General features: G+C 47.5%; 1 protein-coding gene across 1 annotated transcript in view; it reads right to left on the bottom strand.

Annotated features, from left to right (window-relative positions):
- The window catches only part of BCAR3 (BCAR3 adaptor protein, NSP family member), a 117,177-nt gene extending 115,886 nt beyond the window's left edge, over positions 1-1,291 (bottom strand). The window contains exon 1 of the mRNA XM_007468105.1: positions 1,152-1,291. The gene's annotated coding sequence lies outside the window, so the exon portion shown is untranslated. The remainder of the gene's footprint in view (positions 1-1,151) is intronic.
- Positions 1,292-21,030: the final 19,739 nt, after the last annotated feature.

The following is a 21,030-nucleotide window of genomic DNA, read 5'->3' on the forward strand; positions in this document are numbered from 1 at the left end:
CCCCCCCCCCCCCCCGTTATTAACTGGGCAGCCCCTTGCCACTTGGGACTCTCTGAGCCCGGCCCCCAGCACCGAGGGCTCCCCCTGGATCTCGCTTCACTCCTTGGCAACAATCAGGGAGATTATCCGCCCTCAAACTGACCTCCCCTCCGCCGATGTGTTTTCCTTGGAGAGATCAGTGTAGCCTTGGTATATAAGGGTCAAGGTTTAAAAGAATCTCTGAATGCATGGCTCTACTTTCTATCTCAGCTAATGGCTTTAAGTGAAAGCAGACATGAGGTTAGGCGAGCAATCTTTCACCTTCGCACGTTGCTTCCAGTGAGTTAAAACCAAAACCAGAGTTTTCCACCCCCCAACCCCCAGCCACGACCCACTGTTGTTCCTCCAAAAAACACGCCGGCTCGTCAGCTGCTTTGGAGCCCACTTGACTTCTCCCCGACGAGTGTCTACACCTGATCAAACTTTTAAAGGGGAGGCAGCCTTAGCGGGTAAGGAAAGACGGGCTGAGACCGGAACCTCCTGCCTGTTGCGCCCACCGTCCCTTGTTTCCCAGCCTTCACCTCCCCTTCCCTCCCCTCTCCGACGCAGTGGGAGCGACACAACCAACTATTCATTCTTTCTCAACAAAAGGAGCGAGGGAGGGAGATGTCAACAGTTACGGGGCGGGCTCCTTCGCTTTCTCTGCAAACTTTCCAAGAGATTAGTGGAGAAACTCGCCTCCTCCAAGCCCAGGGCTTCCCCCTCCCCGGCCCTCGCATCCCTCGACCCCCACCGGCTTCTGGGGCAGAGAGAGACGGGACCAGGAGGCGCGGCTGGATGCGCAGGGGGTCGCAGAGGCCAGCGCCCGGGAAGATGCCGCTCAAGAGCAAAGAGCAGAGATGCTCGCCGCACGTCGCCTCCCGCCTCCCGCCGCGGGCCCCTCCTGGGGAGTCCCAGCCGGTTCAGAGGCCCCTAAGGGAGCAGCCCGGTCCCCCATTCAGCCACTCCAGCCCCCAATCGCCAACTCGGCTGGGGGTGGGGTGCGCCGGCTCTACTTTCCCCATAGCCTGAAGTTCGCCAACAAACTTCCCAGTCCGTCCTGAAAGGGGAGGTGGAGGCCGAGGCGCCCCGAGAGGAGCCGCACGCCCGCGGGATACGCGGCGGAGACTCACCTCCCCGCGCGGCGCCCGGGCTCTCCGGCTGGGGCTCAGAGGCGCTGCAGGGTCTGCCCTGCGCCGCGGCTGCTCCCGGAGCGGGAGCCGCTCATGATCGGTGGGGCGCGCCAGCCGAGAAGCCCGCGCGCGGCTCGCCTGTGCGCCCGGCGTTTGCGGATCCCGCTCCCGCCCAGGCCCCAGCCCCGGCCGCGGCAGCTGCAAGCGCGGCTCTAAGCCGGCGGCGCGCACTCCGGCCCTCAACTGGTGATTTGCGGCTTCCCGGCCCCACCCCGGCGAGCCTATTCGCGCAGCCTTGCAGAACCCCCCGCGACATTTACATGCGCTGACCTCGCCTTGCCCTCCTCTGCCCGGATTTTAGAGTTTGGCTCTCCTCGTACCTCCCGAGAAGCCAGTCCTCAAGTTTAGATCGACCGCTTCCTCAATGTACGCCTCACGAGAGACAACCCCACCTAATCCACTCCTCTCCCCTCCCCGCGCGATTTCATTACCCAGCAGATCTGCTTTGCTTGTCTGCAGACACCAGGCTGGCTTTCAGTTTAAAGGGGTTTGCTGGGATAGAGACCAGGTAACCACAGATGACCAAGCCATCGGAACAAGCAAATCAATCACACCCACCTGGACATATTGAAAGCCAAGTGGGAGGCGGAAGTGGCACTCCAGTACTAGATGGCTTGGTGGGGTAAAAAATTGGAGTCTGGTGGAGGACTTACACTACCAGATATAAAGACCTATTATAAAGCTGTAGAAATAGTAATTGGCAGCAAGGATAGACGATAGAATACAGAGACCAGAAACAGACCTATAGTATATGGTCACTTGATTTACATTCAAGATGCTGATGTGTTGCACTGGGGAAAGGGTGGTCTGTCTTTTCAGTAAATGATGCTGGATCAACTGAACACTCACATGGAGAAAAAAGAAGAATCTTGACCTCTACCTTATACCATACCAAAAAATCTATTCTAGAAGGATTTTAACTCTAACTGTAAAAGGTAAAACAATAAAACCATCCAAAGTAAATATCAAAAAACATCTTCATGACCTTAAGGTAGGCAAAGACTTCTTAAACATATTCAGCACTAACATAAAGGAAAAATACTGATCATTGGATGACATGACAATTAAGAACTCCTGTTCATTCTAAGACACCATTAGCGAAAAAGCACGCCACAGAGTGCTTTACACATATCCAAAAAAAGGACTTATATAGAATATATAAAGGGCACTCACAAATCAGCAAGAAAAAGGCAGAAAAACCTAATTGAAAATAGGCAGAATATTTCAACAGGCAATTTTCAAGAGGGGATAAACAGGCATTTCTCAAAAAGTCAAAAAACATATGAAAAGGTTCTCAACTTATTAACTATCCCAGAAATGCAAATTGAAGTTGCAATGTGATCTCCCTTCACACCCACCAGTATAGCTAAAATTAGAGAATTTTGTATAACACTTTAGAAACCTGTTTGGCATTATCTAATATATTAACTTAAGAGTCTGTGACCTACCAGTTCCATCCCTAGTTATATACCCAACAAAGATATATACACATATTCACCAAAAGACATATACACATATTCACCAAAAGACATGTTCAAAAATGCTTATAGCATCTCTCTTTATAACAGCCCCAAAGAAACAACCCAGATGTCCATTAACAGAAGAAACTCTGTAGAATACTATAAGAATGAATGAACTATGTTTACACTCAACAAGATGCATGACTCTCATGAATATGACGTTGAGCTGAAAGAAACTGGACACAAATGGGTACATGTAAACTTCAGAAACAGCCAGAACATATCTATGATGTTAACGGTGAAGATAGTGGTTATCTTGAGGGGTGTGTAGTGATGGAAAGGGAACCCAGAAGAGTCTCTAGGTGCTGGTAATATTCTATTTCTTGATCCAGGTGCTGGTTACATAGATGTGTACTATTTAATAAAAAATAACTATCCCTCATTTTATAAAAATTGATTGGTTTGTGCACTGCTCTATACATATGTTTTACTCCAATTAAAATACTTTTTAAATTGTGCCGTGTTGGTATATTTTGTATCCTTTTCATTCCCCTGAGAAAGAACCATTGGCAAGGCTGCAAGATTCTAAGTGCAGCATTCTCAAGAATCAGTTTCTACCTTTTCCTTATGGGTGTTTTTGTGGGTTTGTCTTTATCTTTCCTGCCTTATTAGAAGCATAAACTTTTTTTGTAAGATTTTTTGATGTGGACCATTTTTAAAGTCTTTATTGAATTTGTTACAATATTGCTTCTGTTTTATGTGTTGTTTTTTTGGCCCCAAGGCATGTGGGATTTTAGCTCCCCGACCAGGGATCGAACCCTCATCCCCCTGCATTGGAAGATGAAGTCTTAACCACTGGATCACAGGGAAGTCCCTAGAAGCATAAACTTTTAATTTTTGTTCGATCTTCCCAAAGTATTTAGTGCAGTGAATTTCAAACAGACTAGCTGGTACATTTCTAAACTGAATTATTAGAAAGACATTTACTGACTTCCTGTTGCTCTGAAGTGTCACTGAGAGCAGTGGTAAAACTTTGGTTTTTCTTGATTTTCAAAATTCCCTGAACACCTACTATGGGTAAAGTTTCCACTGAGTGACGCACCATGGCAAGTTAGCAATAAAGACTAGAAGACAACTTACACCCAGAGAGGCCTTGCACAAGTCACTATCCCTCTCAGTCCCTCTATTTCCTCATGAGTGAGTGAGTAAATAAATGTTAGAAGTCAAGGAAATACTAAATGTGAAAGTGCCTAGCATACAATAGTTCTCATTAACTATTACTAGAGCTGATGACACATCCTATTATTTGTCTTCACAATACCCCTGTGAGATAGGAGACATCTCTATCCTGATTTATATGGGAGGAAACAGACTCAGAAAGATTAAGTAATTTCAACTATAAATTCATTCAACAAACATTTGTTGTTTACCTATTATGTGCCAAGGTCCATAGCTATTGAGAAGCAGAGTCAGAATTTGAATCAGATATTTTAACTTCAAGTTCAGTGGTCTTTCCACCACATCACAACTACTTTCACATTTGTATCCCCAGTGCCTAGCACATAGTAGGTGATCAATGCATTCATGGATGAGCAATAGGAAGTGTTTTATTTTTTTAATTAAAAAAATTTAAAATTTATTTTTGGCTGCGTTGGGTCTCTGTTGCTGTGCGCGGGCTTTCTCTAGTTGTGGTGAACTGGGGCTACTCTTCATTGTGGTGCACGGGCTTCTCACTGCGGTGGCTTCTCTTGTTGCGGAGCACGGGTTCTCGGTGAGAAGGCTTCAGGAGCTGTGGCTCGTGGGCTCAGCAGTTGTGGCTCACGGGCTCTAGAGCGCAGGCTCAGTAGTTGTGGCGCACAGGCTAAGTTGCTGTGCCGCATGTGGGATCTTCCCGGAGCAGGGCTCGAACCCATGTCCCCTGAATTGGCAGGTGGATTCCTAACCACCGCACCACCAGGGAAGTCCCATAGGAGTATTTCTAATATAAGCTTTTGATTGGGTAATATGGTTCATATATTACACATGGTTCACAAATTATATACACACACACACACACACACACACACACACACACACACCATTTTATATATATATTAAATGGTATACAGAGAAAAGTCCCCCTCTTAACTCTTCCTCCCATCTGCCAGTCCCCTCCCACCGTAGGTAACAACTGTTTTTAATATGTGTGCCTGCCAGAATTTCTCTAAGTGTGTTTGTTATTCCCCACTCCTACACAAAAAGTAACATGCTATACCCATAGCTCTTCACTTTGCTTATTTTTTTCACTTAATGTATCTTGGAGATTTCCCCATATTAGTGCACGGTATTCCTTTGAAGAGATGTACTATAATTTATTCAATTAGTGCCCTATTGATGGACAGTTAGGTTGTTTCCAGTCCTTTCCTATTACAAACGATACTGCAATGAATAATGTGTCATTGGTATGTGTAAGTATATCTGTTAGATAAATTTCCAGAGGTAAAATTGCCAAGTCAAAGGGTATATGCTTTTGTAATGTTGATAAGTAATGTCAAATTTCCATCCATAGGGACTGGACCAATTTACACACCACAGCAATATAAGAAAACGTTTATTTCCCCACATTCTTTTCAGAAGGTATTAAACTTTTGAATTTTTGCCAATCTGGTAAGTAAAGTATGAATTTTAGTGCAATTTAAATTTGCAGTTCTCATAATAAGTGAGGCTGCTCATCTTGTTATGTTGAGTAGCTATTTGTTTTTCTTTTTTGGAATTTGCACTTCTGTTTTTCTATCTATTTGTAGGTCTTTTTATTATGATTATTTTAGGACCCCCTTCCATATTAGGAAGCTTAGGTCTTTGTGGTATGAACTGCAAATATGTCCTCAATGATTATATTAAAGAAAAAAAGTGATATATGTAAAGTCCTGTTATTTTAGGAAGCTCATTCCGGAAGCCATAAGGAGTGAACTAGAGAAGTGAGAGCCAAGGTGGGACACTGGTTAGAAGGCTATAGCCATAGCCTTATTGTCACATGACAAGGGCTTTGACTAGGCTGGGGGCAGTGGAAGTGGAAGTTAAGGACCAAAGTTATTACCAAGAAATAAATGGCAAGAGTTAATAATTAGCAATGATAACAATGACAATAACAGTAGCTACAACTGGTTTAGGAGTAACAACCACCAAGAACTATGCTGAGTGCTTTACCAGCTTTAAGCTGTGAGCTGGTACTATTACTGCCCCTATTTCACAAATGAGAAAAGTGAGTTTTAGCAGTTAAGTAGCTTACCCAAATTCACTCTAGATGTAAGTGGCAGAACCAAGGCAAACCCCAGGTCTATCCGACCCAGCTGCCTCGCAGAGTGAAGGAGAATGATCAAAGGTCTGCAGGCTGAGTACCTGAGTAATGCCTGGCTTGATGACAGATGTAGAAGCCAGAGAACAGCTGCCGCTGGCTGGAGAGCAACATGCTCACTCTTAGGTACACCGAGCATTTTTCAAAGCCTTCCATGTATATGATCACTCTTCCCACAATGTCTCTGTGAGTCAAAGGGGGTAGTATTATCCCCATCTTACTGATGAGAAGACTGAGGCACCATGAAATTAAATAACCAGTCCCAGCTCATATGTCTTATTCTCAGGGACACCTTCCCTAAAACTCAGGACAGGGCAGATTCCCTGATTATATGTGTCTTACCGTCTCCTTTCCTTCCTGGAATTTGTCAAAGTTCATAATTACACATTTATTTCTGTTATTTTTGTTTAACATCTGTTGCTCTATAGTCTCTAAGATCCAAGTCTGGTTTTGCATTTGCTTTGTTCCTAGTTTGGCGCACATGACTGGCAGGCAGCAGACATATACTGAATGAATGAATGAACTCCAGGCCTCTAGACTGTTTATCCTTTCATGTTCCTACTGTATCATAAAGCTCCCTATAAGCTAAATAATATAATTCCATGGATGTGGGCTGTGTTATAAACAATCTGAGGATTCAAATTTCTTTAAGCCTACAGCTAGCTTCCACATTAATGTTTAGACAGCAAAACCCTGGGCTGCTTCCACCAAAGAGACATAAGGACAACATAGTGAGTTGGAGTTGATGACTTCAGGGCAGTACACGAGGCTTTGTCAGGAAGCACTCACCCTGGAGTAGATCCCCTCCTGCCACAAAGTAATTTGTTGAGCCTCACCCCATAACATCATTAGTTAACAGGTAGCTGGGGCATGCACTGGGCAAACTGCACTTTAAGCAAGAATAACTCCTAAAATTTCAGCTTTGCCCAGCTCTAAATGGTAACAAGTAAGGAACAACAGATGCTTAAACTATCGCTGATGAAGACCAAACAGAAAATCTGAACCTGAACAATCACAGACAGAGAGACTGAGAATTCCCTGAGTTTACTATATAATAAGTCACTGACCCAAAGAAGGGGCAGCTCTGACATGGACCAGAGCAGCAAATGCTGTGGTATTTTCTGAAGCCTCACCCTCTAGGCTCCTGGCTCATGAAGAGTTAGCCATGGACTTGGTGTCATGGGAATCTCAGTCTACCAAGCAGAGAAGTCAGCTCAGCTTCCAAAAGGCCTGTATGATGGCTATAAATGCCCTGTCATATTGGCTAGAGAAGTCACTGTAGGAGGGCTACAGTTCGATAGATCCTCAATAAATACTTACTGAATGAATGAGTGAGTGAGTGAGTGAGTGAGTGAAAAAGAGATGGAGTTCTTGGTAACACAGGCTCATTTTCTATACAAGGTGCACATTTGAACTGCCTGTTCACCAAACTCTGGACCCTTGTCCCCAGTTACTTCCTTAATCTGATGAGCAGCTTTGCATTAATTAGCTTCTCAACTTATGCAACAGTTGGAAGGAAATACTCTAAAATGTCTCTGGATAATTATGGAATACCAGGTGATTTTAATTTCCTTATTTACACAGCTCCCTTTCCATTTTTTTTCTTCAGTAAGCATGTATTATTTTTATTATTAAAAATGTCACTTAGGTCTTCCCTGGTGGTGCAGTGGTTGAGAGTCCGCCTGCCATTGCAGGGGACACGGGTTCGTGCCCCGGTCCGGGAAGATCCCCCATGCCGCGGAGCGGCTGCGCCCGTGAGCCATGGCCGCTGAGCTTGCGCGTCCGGAGCCTGTGCTCCGCAACGGGAGGGGACACGGCAGTGAGAGGCCCGCGTACCGCAAAAAAAAAAAAAAAAATGTCACTTAGAAACCCAATCCATTGAGCCCTACCATATGGAAATCATCACCAGCCCAGAGAGAGATGAAGGTGACTACATCAACAGGAACTTCTGTCCTTGGGGGGAATACAGCACAGGTACAGAGACAGGGATTGGCTGCAACAGAGGTTCCTGTGCTGTGGGAAGGCAGAGAAGGGAGGAATGGGGCACAGACTCTTGATGCTGGTGAAAATAAAGAAGAGAAGTTTTGAAGAAGAAATGCTTTACTATGGAAATGAAGAACAAAGATACAAATGTATGTGAAACCTAGTGCAATGGTCACCTGGCTGTCCTCTTGAGTTACAGTGGGGAAGGGCTCAGTTTAGATGCTGCAGACTGCCCAGTGGCAGGTGGAGGTGAGCTCTGCCAGCATTATTCTAGTGCAGAAGGAACCTGAACAGTTAGAGCAGATGAAGGGAGCATGAAGCCTACCAGCTACCCTATACAGGAGAAGCCAGGCTGACGGAAAAACCTCACTTACTTGGATGTACTCATTCAAGCTTTGAGAGCAAAGTTGGCCTTCCAGATGAGTGGGCTTCAGCCCAAGAGCATGGTTTGTGAGATGTGGCTAAGACTCTCACACCTACCACCTTAAAAAAAAAAATCTTCCCAGCAATCTTATCACTTAAAACTCTACCTTTAGCTGCTCATTCCTTTGTGTTAGGCGCTGACCTCTCTCCGCCATCCTCCTGTTTTGTAAAACAATGTTAATCCTTAATGGATGACTTAACAGAACACAAGCTCTAAATGTGCCCTTTGCCCAGTGCCTCTACTTCTAGGAATCTGTCCTGCACAAATGTTCACTCACCTGTACATACCAAGATATTTATAGCAGCATTATTTGCAGTTTTAAAAAAGTGTTTGCAGAGGGATGACTAAATTGTAGCACAACTATACTATTCAGCTGATATGAATGAGGTAATTCTATAGGTCCTGACACGGAAAGATATCTGTGAAATATTAAGTGAAAAAAGCAAGCTGCCCCATTAATGTAAATATAACAAACTTGTTATTTGTGTGGGATTATGTGTTTACATGTACAAAACATCTGGAAGAATTTCCTTCCATCAAACTGAGGGGTGAAGTTGACAGGAGAGTGAGGGGACTTTGCTTTTCCCTCCATGTTATCCAAAACTGTTTGCATTTTTTCCAGTGAGCACTGATTGCTTTCATAATTAAAAATAATTTATACAGCACTTACTATGTGGCAGGTACTGTTCTAAGAGTTTTATGTATATTCACTCATTTAGTTCTGACAATAATCCTGTGAGGTGGCACTATTCTTATCCCTTTTTATAGATAAGGACTCAGTCCTTGCCCAGGTCACACAGAGATATATAAAGGTGCTGAGCTTTGAACCCACGCCAGCTGGCTCAGACTTTGTGCTCATAGATCATTGTGCCTCAAAAAGATGATGTAAATAAATAAGTATCACCGCTTTTAGAATCAGACACACCTGCATTTAAATCCCAGTTTCTCCTGATTAGTTGGGTGATTCTTAGCAAGTGTCTTACTTCTAGCTGTTTCCCCATCTGTAAAATGGAGATGATCGTCGCATACCTCATGAGACTGTTATGAGAACTACACAGATATGTTCAGCGCCAGGCACTTAGCAAGTACTTGATAGACTATTTCCTCTATTAAGATTAAATTACCAGTCCTTTAATGCATGATAATTCGATTGGCTGTTTTCTTGATTGGCTGCCTGGCAGCATCTGATGCTTCAAGGTAAGTGCAGAAGGAGGACTTGGGACTAAGAGGGGAGCTGGCTCAGACCCAGGACACGAAAAGTGCTGAACTAACACTTCACTGTTTTCACAGTTTTGCCTACAGTCAGTCCAGTTAAGAAAACAAAATTAATAATATTTATGTGAGTTTTGAGATCATTCTGGGGTAAAATAGCACCATTCCATTTTGAGAATGAGGGTATTAAGTTTCAGGAATTTGTCCAAAGTCACTGAGACAATTAAATAACAGAGGCAGGACTGAAATTTAGACTTTCTAATTCCACATCCACCCTCTTTTCACAAATCCCACTGTCTGAGTTGGTGTCGGGATACCATGGTGCGGAAGTGGTGACTGCAGCCTCTCAGAAGGAAAGTGCTAGAGAAGCGGTAAGAGTCTGGTAGTAACAGTACCACTGGGGGGAAATGTGCCACCAATTCATGTGCAGTGTTGCTGAGGGTGGGAAAGGGACTTGCCCACACTTCAGAGATGACAAGTGTGACAGACCCCCTTTGGGTGGGGTCCACCCAGCCCAGGGTCAGATTACCCTATCCCTTTCTCCCTGCCCTTTATAGTCCTTACTTTAACAGCAGTCATCATTCGACAACACGGGACCCAAGCCCATCTGGGAGGAGACAGGGGGCCGCAGGCACGTGTCTGCTGGAAGCTGGGGGCCGGTGCAGAGTGCAGGCTTGCTCACGGCTCTCAGCTTGGCAGCCTCCTGCCTCAGCCTGATCCTTCCTTATTTTCCAAAAGCCCCGGAGGTCAGGCAGGAGCCAAGGAGGGACTGTTCTCTCCTTTTGTGAGGGTCCAACCCCGCCACCCATGTTTCAGGTTCGACCAATCCCTGTGAGGTCGGGGTCATTACCGTTCTCCAGAGAGAAGAGATGCCAGCCAGAAATGGCACATAGTGCTTCCCTTCCCTGGTGGCGCAGTGCTTGAGACTCCACCTGCCGATGCAGGGGACGCGGGTTCGTGCCCCGGTCCGGGAAGATCCCACATGCCGCGGAGCGGCTGGGCCCGCGAGCCATGGCCGCTGAGCCTGCGCGTCCGGAGCCTGTGCTCCGCAACGGGAGAGGCCACAACAGTGAGAGGCGTACCGCAAAAAAAATAATAATAATAACAAATAAATAAAAAATAAATGGTTCAGAAAGAGCCAGAGTTCTTGACCTTTTTTCCAACCAGACATGAACATGGCACAACTCACTCCCATGTGGGTACAAGGGGTGTGCGAGCTCAGGGCATGAGGTGTGATCTCACAACTTTCTCTTTCACTCAAGACACCCTCTGGTTACTAAAATGTGGGTAAATGTTAAAGCTGTGTTTTTTATGCTATTATTTCTACTTTTGTGTATGCTTAAAAAATGCCGTGATGAAATGTTAAAATAAACATTTTTAAAAGCCCTTTGGAACACGAACGTGTGAAAGCAGTGTTATCATAAAAACAATCTTGTATCCGCCAGTTTATTTTTTAAATAAATTAGTTACAGTCTGTGGTACTGCATTATCAGTAATGAGGTGCTTACCACATACCTCAGTACCCCAGCGGCAGAACAGCTGGGACTGCAAGTTGGAAAACTGGCCAAGGTCGTAAATTTGGTCCTTTCCTTTTCTCTGATTCCTTCCTCACGTGAACCCCTCTCTCCCCATCACCCCCGTCCCCTCCTCACACTCGGTGGTGAGGGGCACTCCTTTTAGGTGGTGCCCATTTGGAATTCCTCTGAGCGGCCCTGTTGACGGTATTGAGGTTACCAAACAGAACACAGTCAAGCAACCTGGAATTGGCATAAGTATCTGCAACAAGGAGCAGACCACCAAATGTTCTGTGGGAGGAAGCAAAGCCTAAATTCGAACGATGTCAGCTGTGTTTCCCAGCACCGGACTAAGAGCTTTTCATACATCTCAGTTCATCCTTTCAGCAAGCCAGAGAGGTAGAGGTAGAGGTTAGTAAACCCATTTCACAGGTGAGAACACAGAGGCAGAGTAACTAGCCAAGCTGACATGGCTAAGATGTGATGACCCCTCGACATCACCTCATCTTTTTGAGGTGTGACCCTGGCATCACCTCACATCATGAGCCCCTCTTTCTGAGAGCGAGGAGGAGACTTTGGGTTGAATTTCTCGAGAATGGTGGGGGCATAGCAACGCGATTCTTAAAAGAAGCAAGCTAGGTGGGTTGGAGTAAGACCTGAACTCACTGCCTGGCACTTGGTAGGTGTTCAATAGATATTTGTGAACTGGACTCTTGAATAGAGTTTCAGACACAGGATGGGGGTGGGTGGGAGTCTCCAGTGTGTTGGGACCATAGTCTGGACCTCCACACACTCTTGAATTTCCCCCGTGGCAGAAAACCACGTAGACAGGTCACAGGTGTAAGTCACAAAGTCCCAGCCTCCTGTCCTTGAGCTCTTCCTACCCCGAGTGGCCTGGGAGCCACAGCCTCGCCATCTCTGGGGGCTTGTCAGAATGCCGAATCTCAGCTCCACCCAAGACAGACTGACTCAGAACCCGCATTTTAACCAGCTTCCCAGGTGGCAGGTGCAGAGGCCCCGCCCTGGCTCAGCAACCCTCCGGCAGGGGAAGTGCTAGCAGTCATCTTGGGCATCCCTGGGCAGCCTGGGGAAATTCCCTTTTCCCTGTTCTAGGCTTAGGGGGGCTAAGACCATGTGCTACCCTATCCTCCTCCGGCTGGAGGAGGAGGATAAATGGGAGTGGAGGCAGACCTCCCAGTTGTCAGCATTTCCAGGAACTTCAAGCCCCTGTGTGTTCCCCATGTGACCTCGTCGGGCTCAGAGCGCAAGAACTCGAAGGCTGTGACAGGAGCGCTTCCTCACAGTGTGACCAGGCAGTGACAAACGCGCCACATGGAAGGAAATTAGTGAATAATCCTCACATATTCTGCACTGAGTCATGTTGGCCTTTCTTGGGAATTGTGCTTCAGATGATTAGACTTGTGGTTTCTGTTTCTTTGTTCAGAGTTACACCGTTAACATTACACCGTTAACAAACACGTAGAGAGTGTCCACCGAATATAAGGTGCTGGGGACAGCAGATCAGGTGGTTCCTGACCTTGAGACACTTTATAAAGAAATAATATTATACTGTTACCACCTTTGGTAACAAAGTTAAAATAAAGGACAGGTAAGATGCTCTGTCAACACAGACTGCGACGATTTGGTAACTACAGGGGACAGAAACTAGTCAACAGGAACTCCAGGGACCTTCCCTCCTCACCACCCCCCCCACCCCGTACACTCCCTCCCGTCTCCTGTACTGTCCTCTCCCATTTGCTCTGGGCCCCCAGTGCAGAGTATAGTCTATAGTGACCGATGGTGACCAGCCCTGCCCATTGCTCAAGCACCTACATTTGGCATCTCTGCGTGGTTTGGCCGTTCAGTCCTCATGGTTGTGCCCTGAGTTAGTATTATTATCCCTCATTTACAGATGAGGAAATTGAAGTTAAGTTGCCCAAGGTCACATGTCTAGAAAGCATTAGAGGAATATAGATCGGGCAGGGTTTCTCAAGCCCAGATTGCTCCTTCCACACTGGCTGCTTCAACCTCACCTGGCTCCTTGTGGTGTTTCAGGTGAGGGATACACACAGAGAGTGGGGTACAGCGTGGCACCACACCGGGGGCCGTCAACTCCACTTATGCGTTCCTCTGGTGCCCGATCCAGGATTCCAGACGCCCTTCATGAATCACCAAGGGGTGAAAAGGGGACCCACCCCAGTGCTCAGAGGATTATCGAAGCCCATAAAGTTTGCGGGATGGTGTAAACTCCTTTTTAGAATGGGCTTTTTACTGGCTCTGTTTGGAAACAGAGATGAGGTAACTTAATAAAGCACTTTTGCATTTGAAACCCAGATGACATGTACTGACCATCTGCTCTTGGGGCCTGAGGGCCAGACCATAAAGGCATAGAAAGATGGACAGGAAGTTCAGTCAAAGGAAGAGAGGTAAACGAGTTGATCTAAGTTTCAACCACCCTGTTTATATCTGAGACAACTCCTAAGAGGAGAGGTGATCCAAACCCAGACCCACAAATGTTTCAGCTCTTCACGTTCCAGGGCACACTATTAGGTCTTCCCTATCAAGACACCAGAAGTTGAGTCTGCTACACTTCTTTCACAGTAGAGCTCCTCGGGGGTGGGGGGCGGATCCTTGCTCATCATCCAAAATGTGAGCCCTCTGGGCATGAATCCTTTCCTTCACCCCTCTCCAGGGCTCTCCTCTTACCTGGCCCATCTCTCCCTGCTCCTTTCACAGGTGTCTTCCAAACCTCTCCATCGATTCTTCCCTAAAGCCCTCTTCTCTGCCCTGATATCAATGTTCTCAAACTTGCCTGATCATAAGAATCACCTGGGAAATTTGACCTTGCAGCTCCCCAGGGTCCTCCCCTAGAGGTCTGGATTAGAAAGATCCACGTGGAGAGTAGGAGACCAGGAGACCCCATGTTTAACCAGATACCATGTGTCCTTATAATCAGACACATTTGGGAAACTTGGATGGTTTCTGGATGGAAACCAGAGCCGGCTACAGTCCTCAAAGCCACCCACTCCTGTCCTGTGACAGCACCTCTGATGCTCAAAGGTTATTGACCCCCCCCCAGCTCCAGTGACCTGCACCTGTACTCCACTTCCTCTATCATCTACCATCCTATCTCTCTTCTTTCTTTCACGAAAGGCTCTGAAGTTCTGCAGTTGCCTCTGCCCCAGGCCCTCCACTGAAATTACTCATTGGTGACCGCTTCCTTTTCCATGAATCTTTCTACTCCCTTGACCTCTGAGACACCATTTCCCCCTGATCCTCCTCCTACCTCTTCCACATTTTCCAGTCTGTCTTCCTTGTGGGTCCACTTTCTCCAACCACCTTGAAAATGGATGTGTCCAGGTCCTGAACTCAGCCTATTCTTCCTGGTCATCACACACGTTTCCATAGTTCTAATGCAACCTGCTTCTCATGCTTCGGTTTTATACCCAAATGGCCTGCTAAATGTGGATTACGGCATATGGACAGTTCAAAATTAGCACACCCAAACCTAACTCACTGAAAAGCCAGGTCCTCTTTGTTTCATATTTTCACATGTCAAGATGGGACCTCCATCCAACCGGACGCCCAAGCTGGAACCCTGGAAGACATCCTGGGTCCCTATTTCTCTCCATCACCACCCCACACAAATACTCACCCAACCAACCACTCAGCAAGTCCTGAGGACGTTACGCCTGACTAGTCCTCAAGTTCATGCCCTCCTCTCCCTGCTGCCCGTGATCTCTGGTCAATTCCTCATCCTCTCTCACCTGGACCTAGTCTCCCAGCTGGCCTCTCTCCCTCCCATCCTGTCTTCCACTCAGCCACCTGAGTGATGTTTCTGAAATGCAAGCCTGATCCCATCTCTCCATCGCTTAAAGCCGCTCAGGAGCTTCTTGTCACCCACAAGTTGAAGTCCATACTATTCAGGATGGCTCCCCCCAACTCCCCACTTTACTCCATGCCTCTGTGTCAATGCTCACAATTTCCTCCCTCCTAATCAACTTCCACTCCTCCCTCAGCCAGGCATCATGTCTCCAACAACTTCTTTTCTGACTCTGTGCAGTGAGGTTAGTGACCCTCAAAAGTGGTCCTATAACACCCTACACTTACCAGATTACATTGGCAAACTCAGCTATTAACTGTGGAAAGAGAAAAAGTTTGAGGATAGTTTTACAGGTTTACAGTCTCCCTCCAGCCCTAGTTGTTACCATAGTGGCTGAGAGCTGGCTCTTCCTTGTACCCTCAGATGTCTCTGAAGCCAATCCTCCCCTCCCACTGCCTCTCAGAGTGAAGCATGAAGACCACCTGGGGATCAGCCCACCTCCATCTCTGCTCCTCAAAGGGAGTGGCCTCTTCTGGCTATTGGCCAAGCTTTCAGAAACTTGGCTTTGAACCATTCATGTCTAACAGGTGGTCCAGATATTCTGGCAGAGACCATGAGTTTAAAGAAGGGGAAGGTAGAATCATAAAATGCCATGATTCTGGACCACCTTAAACCCTAAGGGCAAGGTCACTGGTAAGGGAATACGGTGCTTGTGGATGTCCAGGTGGGAGGGGGGACACTAAACCACATACCTGTCCCCCCTCAGGAATCCTGAGACATCAGAGCAGGCCTTCAAGAGGGCTGTTTACAAGCCAATCTGCCGGCCCTTCTGGGAAGAAAAGTAGAGAGACTGAGACTGATGCTAGAACCCCTAGGACCCCAGGGTGTACTCTCTTGAGCACAGTGGAAGCAGATGCTGCCCTCAGCCTCTGTAGAAGCTCCTTGGATAAGCAGGGGATTCACACTATTATAGGAGACAGGATAGACCTTCACCTGGGCCTGGAGTGCTGAATAATGTCAGAAAGAGTATTGTTGAATTGGAGGCTGTGGAGCACTTCAAATGTCCACTGACCCGGCCCTAATGTGAACGTGTCACAACTCCTTCAAAGAGGGGGCCTGGAAAAGCTGACAGTGCCAGGCTATCTTTTGTAACCTATCAAAAGCCGGCCATGCTATGGGAAGGGCTAGAGTGGAGGCAGGAGCAATGAGTTCAGAGGAGGCAACAGAAGCAGCATGACCAATCCAGATCATTAAAGCAGAAAATGGAAAACAGGGCTGCCATGTACAGCTGTGCAGGTTGTTCACTGCACAAGGTTGCTCAGTTGAAGCAGCAAATGAGGCCTGAAATCCAGCCTGTGCACCCATTTGCGAAGCTGTGTGCCCTGCTGTAGAACTGCATTTTCTGGGGAAAGGGGGTGCTTGTTTTTAAATTTGCAAAAAGGCCTCATTTGGGATTGTCACAACCTTGACGGCGAAGACATTGGTTACAGCAGTGAGAAAGCTTAGGTGATGGCCAGAGAAACCCAGGATCTGGCAGAAAATGACAAGGGTTTTGGGGACCTGAGGGACCCTACTAGGTGGGGGCTCAGAATTTCAGCCTATTGAGATGCTTCCCAGGCCCAGTGACTGTGTCCTCCCCCTCCCTGTCACACCCTCACCACCATCCCACTCCCTCCTTCCCACCTCCAGTCATCCAAGGCCCCCATGGCCAGAGGAAAGAAGGTCAATATACTCATGACTGTGGCCCCAGCCACCTAAACCCTAATGACCCATTCCTGAATGGGCTGGAGGACATCTAGTAAGAAGAGATGTTCTCCTGAACTCCACCTGTGACCACCACTGCTCTCAGCTGTTAACGGAGACCTCAGCTGGAGAGCGAGGCCACCAGCTTGTGGCTGAATGCCAAGTGAGAAGAGGCTGTTGAGTTTTCCCACTTTGTTCCTTTCCTATTTACAGCTTCACCTTAACAGCATCCACTCCTGGTTCTAACTCCACGGGTTCTAACTTGCCAGGGGAACTTATAGGAGGATTATAGCCCCTTTCTGAAAACTAACAGCACACGATGTAAGGGAACCTGGGGATTGCCTCCTGCCTTTTTGCCTTGGGACAGAAGGTGAGTACATCTTCTCACCTTCTGAGAAGGTGAGAAGCCTTTTAGGCACAGTGGAGGAGCCTTTTAGACACAGACGTGGAGAGAAGGCCAGAGCAGGGGGAGCTAGCTTTTCTGAGTCCCTGTTTATGCTGTACGTACACGGTCATATTTAGTTCTCCAACAACCCTGTAAAATAAATATCATTATCTCCATTTTACAGATGAAGAAACTGAACTTCAGACAGAAGAAATCTCCCTGGCCAGCTAGTAAGCTCTAGGGATCCATTTGAATTTCCTGGTCTGTCTGGCTCTTATACATGGGGTTTTTTAAAAAACAGAGCGTGTCACCTGTAAAGATTCTCCCCTGAGGAGAGAGAAACTCAAAATAGCGAAAAGGAACTGAAAAAGCTTGAGGAGTTTTGCTTTAGCACCTGAAGCCAATCTCCCTACAATTTCCCTTCCTATTCATACTTCCAGAACATTCTCGGGGGAAATTTCACTCCTTGCCTCTCCCACCACGCCCCCAAGGATTTTTACACAGGTGAAATCATTGCATTAAAGCTGCACCTTGTGAGGGGGAGAAGGAGTGGGCAGAAGAACTCTTGAGCTGATTACATATGAGCCAGCAAGGAAGAAACTTCTTTCTCTCCAGCCCGTTTCTCAACCCACGGCTCAGCCAAAGCATCATCTCTCAGGGAACAATGGCAAGACCCACAGTTTAGTTAATAAAATGTGAGCAGGAAGGGCCCGTAAACAATAATAGCAATGTTTACTGAGAGCTTGTTATGTAATAGCCAAGCACTGCTCCAGGGACATTACTTGGAGACCCATGTAATCCTCGCACACATGCACACAAAGTACAAAAGAGGAAACTGAGACCCAGAGACGTGACGGCACTTGCCCAAAGTCTCCCAACTCTTATGGTGGGGACTTGTAATCAAACTCACACAGCCTGGCTCTTAGGGCCTGCCCTGCGTCCCAAAGATTGTCTCTCCTCGCTGCCCCTGACTTCATTTCAGGGGTGAGAAAACAAGTCCAAGGGCAGAGCCAGGCAAGATGCGGGTCTTCTGACTGGGACCCAGGGCTCATGCCACCACCTAGGGGCACCGATGCACCCAAGACTCCAGCAGTGTGCTAATTGCCCTTCACTTGGCTCAGATTTTAGATCCTAGCTAGCGCTCCGATCCAGAGAATTCTTAAATACCTATTATCTGTCTGACATCTGTACTGTACTTGAGTATCCCTAATGGGCTCATGGAAGGCTAAATATAGCGTCCCTCTCCCCTGCTCAGCAGCCAGCTACAAACAGAAGTCAGGAGGGACGGTGGCACCTCCCACATCCTGCGGAGCTTGGCAATGATTCTAAGCACTCCTGCAAGGCCAGCAAATATTTTGATAATCTTTCCCCTCCAGGATTCTCCTGTGGAGAACAAATGGACATGGTCGGGAGCGATCTTTCAGCAGATTGCACAGGAAGTTACATCAATGGAGGGGATTTTGATTCTCAGGACTTTGGGGAAGGGAAGTGGTTTTGGAGGGAGAGTTGTGGGCAGCTGGCAGCGGACAGTGTCGAGGGGGAGGCAGCTGGGGTGGTGGGTACAAAGGCAGCCTTCAGAGTCAGCCAGACCTGGGCTTGAGGACCAGCTCTGCCGCTGGAGGATGTGTGACCTCCCAAATCTCTCCGCTTCTCTCTGGTCCCCAGTTTCCCTACTGAAAAATGGAGATGATAAGAGCATCTCCTAGACTGGCCCTGGGGAATTAGACACAATAACATCAGGGAAGCATTGAGCACAGGGCCTGGCACTTGCAGGTGCTGAATAACCGTAACTATAATTGTCCTCGTGGGATCCTTCACTTTCCTTGAAAGAAGCCCACAGGGTGTGTTGTCCGCTGTCACTGGTGCACTTTATTGAGCTTCCCTTAGGGGGCCTGACCCACAATGTGCCTTCTGGAAAGGAGGAATATCCCTGAGGGATGGGCCGTCCCTTGGCCACAAGTTCCTGCCACTGGAATAGAAGAAACTAGGGGGCCCATCCTCGCGGGCAACCATCTCCCCACAATGTGTCGGGTCAGCTGGGCAATGAGGACAGCCCCTCAGATTCCTGGCATGGGCCATTTCTTCACAAAGGTATAGTATTTTGAAAAAGAGAAAACAAAATGAACAAACATTTATAAAAAGCAAAATAATATAAAGCCGTTGAGACAAAAAAGATTCGATACAGACTGAGTAGCATGGTGTGGAGTATGGGTTGGGCAGGACCACGGCGGGGGGACCTGTTTGACACTGGTGGCCTTTTTTGCCCCCTTCCTGCCCACTTTCTGGGCCTGTCCCCAGGGCCTCTTTCCAAAGATGAATTTGTCTCTATTTCCTGTGTCTACAGGCCCTGAAGGACAGGGACACAGAGCGCTGCCCTGGGGCCCAACATTCTTCTGGTGACTCACCAATCAGGCAGTGGGTGCCTGAAGCCGAAGAACCACTTCCTGTGTCCCCAAGCCAGCCACCAGTCATCCAGCTGATACCTGCCCCATTGCCACCTTCTCCTCTGAGAGCACCTGAGTCACTCTCAGGGGCAGGGTGGGACCTGGCCCAGGGAAGGGGCTGGGTGAAGAACCCAGGCCAGGTGTGAACCTATGGTTTGGGGTGGGGTGAGCAGTGGACACACCGCTTTGTCCACAAAAGAAACCTCATCTTCCTAAAGACATTGACCCCTCCCACCTGCACCTGAGAGGAGACATCGTCACGGTGGAAAGTCTTGGGGCCAACACACATGCCCTTGTACACATCCCACTCCCATCACATCCACACCACTGCAGCAGATGCCTTCCTGAAGCCACACCCCGGTTAATACTTCCTTTACACGGTCTGAGAATCCTGTTTGATGTTATAGGAAGAAAGTATGTGTCCAGACGTAGTGGTGTGTGTAGGGGGGTGGGAGGATGGGGCAGATTTTATGTAGGGAGGGAGAACGTTGACCAGAAATCCAAGCGCATGGGCTAGAAAAATCTGAAAAACAGCTGCAGACTGTCTCTTCTCTGTGCCCTCAACTTACCAGCTCAGGCCCAGGGTCAGGGGAGGTACATGGCCAGCTTTGCACAGCAAGCTGATCTGGTTCTCGGACCTGGCACCTGGCTTTGAGCAATGGAAGTGGCTACCGTGGCTAACAGGTCCTGCAGAAGTCTGTGGAGTCCCTTGGCTGAGGCCCAGGTCCTGCCTGGTAGAAAAATGATGTGTCCTGTCCCTGATTTGTCTCTGCTACTCCAGCCCCAGCGCTCCCTCAGAGGCAGCCATGGGCCACGACACTTCATTAAGACAGAGGTCAGATAACAGCCCAGGTCCTCTTTGGAAACCACACACTGGCCAGTGGCACGGAACCGACTGGCTCCCAGCCCTCCTAGGAGCCCCGGGCATTGCATTTCAGCGCTTCTGCTTTAGCTACTCCCACAGGAAGGAGAGGGCCTGCTCCCACCTTGTTTTTCATTTCAAGAATACTGCAATACCCTTGGGAATACTCATGTTTTCATTACAGTCAGAGTGGCAGTTACCCGTGCACTTCAGAGGCTTTAGGGCTAATCCCAGTCAAGCCCAGAGCTGTGGTCTCTGGGAAGCAGGCAAACAGGCCCAGAGACCCGTGAAGCATCCTGCTCTCTGTGGTGAGGGATCTTATTTGGAGAGATAAAGAATACATTCATAAAATAAGAAAACTATCATTTTTAAAAATTATTCACTTTTTAAAGATCAGCTTTGTGTGTGTGTGTGTTTGCGTGTGTGTGCACTCATGCTAGGAATTTTTCTAAAAGTGGAACACCTACACGGGCTTTTCTATTACGTATACCTATAATGATAATATACAGTACATTTATATAATGCGTTATGGTTTACAAAGTACTTTTTTTTTTTTTTTTTTTGGCGGTACGCGGGCCTCTCACTGCTGTGGCCTCTCCCGTTGCGGAACACAGGCTCCGGACGCGCAGGCTCAG

Source organism: Lipotes vexillifer, unplaced genomic scaffold (genome assembly GCF_000442215.2).
Source record: "Lipotes vexillifer unplaced genomic scaffold, Lipotes_vexillifer_v1.1 scaffold905, whole genome shotgun sequence".
Taxonomy (NCBI): Eukaryota; Metazoa; Chordata; class Mammalia; order Artiodactyla; family Lipotidae; genus Lipotes; species Lipotes vexillifer.